Here is a 5,000-nt window from a genome sequence, read left to right on the forward strand (position 1 = left end):
ATTCCTGCAATAAACAGAGACTGACTGTATTCTGGGCCTTTGCCACTAGTTCACAATCACTAGTTCAAGCCTTTTCTTTATAGTTTGTAAATTGCGACTTTTGTTGTAAATAGCGACAGAAATTCTACTTCAATGAAACAAAAGAATACACCTTTACAGTAAATAGACTTCTTTACCATGGGCATAAATTGGTGTTGACATTTTGCTGAGATTCTTACTCAGAATGCAATCAAAACAAAGTTCTCACAATATCACATGAGAAATCACTCAATGAAGATTTTTACGAATTGCGCCAAAACTGTTCCATTAATTAGCTATGCAATTGCGCGTTGTAATGATCATAGAATAAATAGTTCAAAAGCTTTTACTCAGTTTCTGATGGGGAACATAATATTGTGCAAACATAATCACAACAAGGATCAAGACTTGTGACCTTCAGTATGCTAATTGGGCTTAGATTAGTTACTTCCTTATTTGTATATCCACAGCTAAATAGCTAAGTAACTTCAAGTACTCTCCCCTACCTGTAGAGTACGACCTACTCTACTGGAATGAAGATCAGGAAAGCCTCTGCAAACCCTCGGCGGTCTCCTCAACTCGGCTGGACGATCGCCGAAGAAACTGCTTGCCGCCACGCCCCCTGGACTCACTCCGAAGCCCCCGACTGAAATCAGCTCCTGGAAAGGCCAAAAGACAAACAGCGAAGCGGAGAAACAAGAACCCCCAGCTTCCTCTCCGAAGTGCTAAGAATAGTGAGCACAGCTGCTTGGGCGCGGTCGCGTAAGATAACGTGACAACGCCCAAGCGCGAGCTCACGCATGCGACCTGACAGGGAAAGCTCACGCATTACGCGGACGCTTTCAGGGTGCAAAACCTCACGCATTAGGCGGAGAGGGAGAAAACTTAGTTTTAAACACACAGGAACACCTAGGACTTCCTACAAAAGGGACTAACAGTGTTTAGTAGCAGGTTTTGTACACATCAGCCACCAGCGTCCACCTAATGTCGCCCGATGCATTTTGCCACACAAGGGCACCGCACAAGATGCTGCATGCACGCAACTGAGTGGGGCGGGCCCTAGACCGCAAGCCACCCTAGCCCTGACAGTATTCCCCCCTCCCAGGAGCGGTCTAGGGCCCGGCTTCGAAGGGTGAAGGAGGTGGAAACGTCGCAACAAACGAGGGGCATGTACATTTTCAGCCGGTTCCCAAGAATCGTTCTCAGAACCATATCCTTTCCATGAAACAAGATACCATAACTTGGAGCCTCTATGCTTGGAATCCAGTATGTTTTGCACTTCAAACTCCCACGCACCATGAACCAAAACCGGAGCTGGCCGAGGAGCCAAGTTTTGACCAGCAGGTTTCAGAAGGGAAGTATGAAACACAGGATGGATCCGTAAAGTTCTAGGCAGCAACAACTTAAAAGTCACAGGGTTAACCTGACGAAGCACTGGATATGGACCAATGAATTTGGGTTGAAACATACTTTTATGCTTAAAGTGCAAGTTTTTAGTGGACAGCCAGACCTTATCCCCAGGGGCGTACGTTGGACCTGAACGATGTCTTTTATCATACTGTTCTTTGTACTTTTCTTTGCTGTGTAATAAGCGTTTGTGAATCTGTTGATGTATTGTCTGCATGAGTTGTACAGTGTCTCTTACTGCTGGTGTATCACTCAAATCTTTAGGCAAAGTCAAAGGAATGGTATTAGGTACATATCCATAAAGAGCCTCAAAAGGAGAAGATCCCGTGGAAGAATGAGGTGAAGTGTTATAAGCAATTTCTGCAATCCACAGTAAATCCAACCAGGATCTCTTGGAATCCGCAACATAACATCTTAAGTATTGTTTTAATGTTTGGTTCAGTCTTTCAGTTTGCCCATCAGTTTGTGGATGGTAACTGGTGGACATGTTAGAGGTAATTTGCAAACTTCGACACCATTGTTGCCAAAACTTTGAGGAGAACTGTGAACCACGGTCTGAAAGTAAAACTGAAGGCAAGCCATGTAGTCGTACCACATTTTGCAGAAACAATTGAGCCAATTGACCAGCAGTGGGCAATCGTTTACAAGCAATAAAATGTGCATACTTCGTTAAACTATCAACAACCACTAGGATCACTGAATGTTGGTTGACAGAAGGCAGATCGGTAATGAAGTCCAAAGAAATGTGTTTCCAAGGTTCAGATGGCGTAGGCAGCACTTGTAACAAACCTTTTGGTTTAGTGTGATCGGTTTTGAATCTAGCACAGGTTTCACAGTCTTGAGACATCTTAAGCACATCTTTTTGTAGGGTTGGCCACCAAAACAAATTTTGTATCTTTTCCATAGTCTTTTTGGAACCAGGATGCCCAGCCATGGGATGTGAATGTAACCAATTGAATACAGTTTCTTGCAAATCTTTGGAAGGCAAGTAAACCTGTTTTCCATGAAAAGGTATCCCTTCTTTGATTGTCTGATTACATCTTGGGTTCAACCATTGTTTCCACTGAGAAGGAGGAAAACTTTCGTGAATGTTCTCCAGAAATTGATCTGCAGATAGTACACAGATTACTTTGTCAGGATCAATTATTGATTGCGGAGTTCCTTCAAATCTATGCAAAGAAGAGTCTTTTCTGGATAAAGCATCAGCTTTTTTATTGTCTTGACCAGGACGATAAGTCACGATAAAATCATATTCAGCAAAAAACATCATCCATCTCAGTTGTCGAGGAGTTAACATTCTGGCTGAACTCATGAACTGCAAATTTCTATGATCCGTATACACCGTTACGGTAAATCTTGCACTCATTACATAATGTCTCCATTCTTTAAAGGCTTCAAGAATAGCTAGTAGTTCTTTTTCGGCTATTATGTAATTTTGTTCAGCTGGATTTAATTTTCGAGACATATAAGCGACTGGGTGCAATTGTCCGGTAGTGCGGTGCCTTTGAGATAAGATGGCTGCAATGGCTACATCAGAGGCATCGGCTTCTACAATGAAAGGTTCCTCAACGTTGGGATGCATTAGAATTGGTGCTTCAGTAAAAGCTTTCTTCAGGGTCTGGAAAGCCTTTTCAGCTTCAGGAGTCCAATCGAATTTCACCTTTTTCCTCAACAACCGTGTGATGGGAGCTACCACAGAGGAGAAGTGATCAATAAAGCGACGATAAAAGTTCGCAAATCCCAGGAAACATTGTATGTCTCGGACTGATCTTGGAGTAGGCCATTCAGCTACCGCCTTAATTTTTCTGTCAGTCATTTTCATGCCAGTTGGTGTAAGGAGAACCCCAAGAAATTCTACTTCTCTAACGTGGAAATCGCATTTAGATAGCTTACAATATAAATTGTGCGACTGGAGAGTGCTCAACACCTTTTTGACGTGTTCTTCATGTTCTGCTACTGAATCGGAGTAGATCAAGATATCGTCTATATAGACGATAACGAAAAGGTCTAAAAATTCCTTTAAGGCATCATTTAAGAAAAACTGAAAAGCTGCTGGCGCATTGCACAGACCAAATGGCATTACCAAATACTCGAATAAGCCATAACGAGTCTTAAATGCAGTCTTCCACTCATCACCGTTTCTAATGCGCACCAAATGGTAGGCTCCCCTTAGGTCCAGTTTCGTGTAGATCACTGCCTTCTTGACTTGGTCCAAAAGAACTGGAATGAGTGGCAAAGGATATTTATTTTTGATTGTGATTTTATTCAAGGCTCTAAAGTCAATGCAAGTTCTTAATTCTCCGTTTGCCTTAGGAATGAAGAACAACGGAGATGCTGCCGGGGACTTAGAAGGGCGGATGAAGCCATTTTCTAAATACTGATCAAGATACTTTCTTAAATGTTGATTCTCTTTTTCCGACAAAGCATAGATTCGACAATTTGGGACACTAGAACCAGGCACGAGATCGATTTGACAGTCGTAGCTACGATGCGGTGGAAGGAGGGCTGCCTTTTCTTCACTAAAAACCTCTGCATACTCCTTATAAATTGTAGGTAGGACTGTTTCTTTTTCTTCAGCGGTGGCCACTTGACTTATGGTTGGTTTAGAAGTTTTTAAACAAGTAGACTGACAATATTCAGACAGGAAGTTCAGTTCTCTCTTCTGCCAGTCAATAAACGGATTATGTAGACAAAGCCAAGGCATCCCGAGGATAAAGCCATATTGAGGTGCTTGGATCACATCAAACTGTATCTCTTCCTTATGCAATTGTTGCTTAACATCTTCACAGTACATAGTCACTTTAGTAGTTTGCATGGTTACTGGACCTCCAGCAAGTATTTTCCCATCAACTGCTTGAACAATCTCCGGAGTTTCTTTTTGCTCACAGATTATTCGCAGACGTTGAGCGGTTTCTAAATCTACAAAGTTACCGGTTGCTCCAGAATCAATTAGAACCTCAATTTGACATGTTTCATGAGTTAACCGAATTTGGACAGCTAATCTGAAATGTGCTTTGTAGTTGGACACACATGAATTGACTGAAGGGAAGGCAATGGTTCCCAAGAGATCTCCCTTAAAACATCTTGGGCAAGTTAGTTTTCCGACTTTTGATCGGTTTTTTCTATTGCTGCTGACTTACTGAAAGTTGAAAACTTGCCTTTTGGTTTCGACAAACAATCCTTCACAAAATGACCCTTGCGACCACAATAAAGGCATTGTCCATTCTTGCGCCTATTGTCTTTTTCCTCTTTAGATAAAGGCTGTCTAAGGGTCCCGATTTCCATTGGCTCAGAACTAGATTCAGAATGCGCAAATTGAGGTCTGGATTTAGTTTCCGTTCTCCAAGTAGGTTTATCAACTCTTTTCCTATCTGATCTTCGTTCAGAGAGTCTATGATCTAAACGTAGGGTTAGATTGATCAATTCAGAACACACTGTTGGTTGTGGGTCAATTTGCGCCAGAACATCTTTTAGATCGTCTTTTAACCCTTGATAGAAAAGAGCCGCTCTCTTTTCTTCTGGCCAAGAAGTTTCAGCTATTAATCTGTTAAAATGTGACAAGTAAGAAACCAGAT

This window comes from Lissotriton helveticus, chromosome 3_1 (assembly GCF_964261635.1).
Source record: "Lissotriton helveticus chromosome 3_1, aLisHel1.1, whole genome shotgun sequence".
NCBI classification, from domain to species: domain Eukaryota; kingdom Metazoa; phylum Chordata; class Amphibia; order Caudata; family Salamandridae; genus Lissotriton; species Lissotriton helveticus.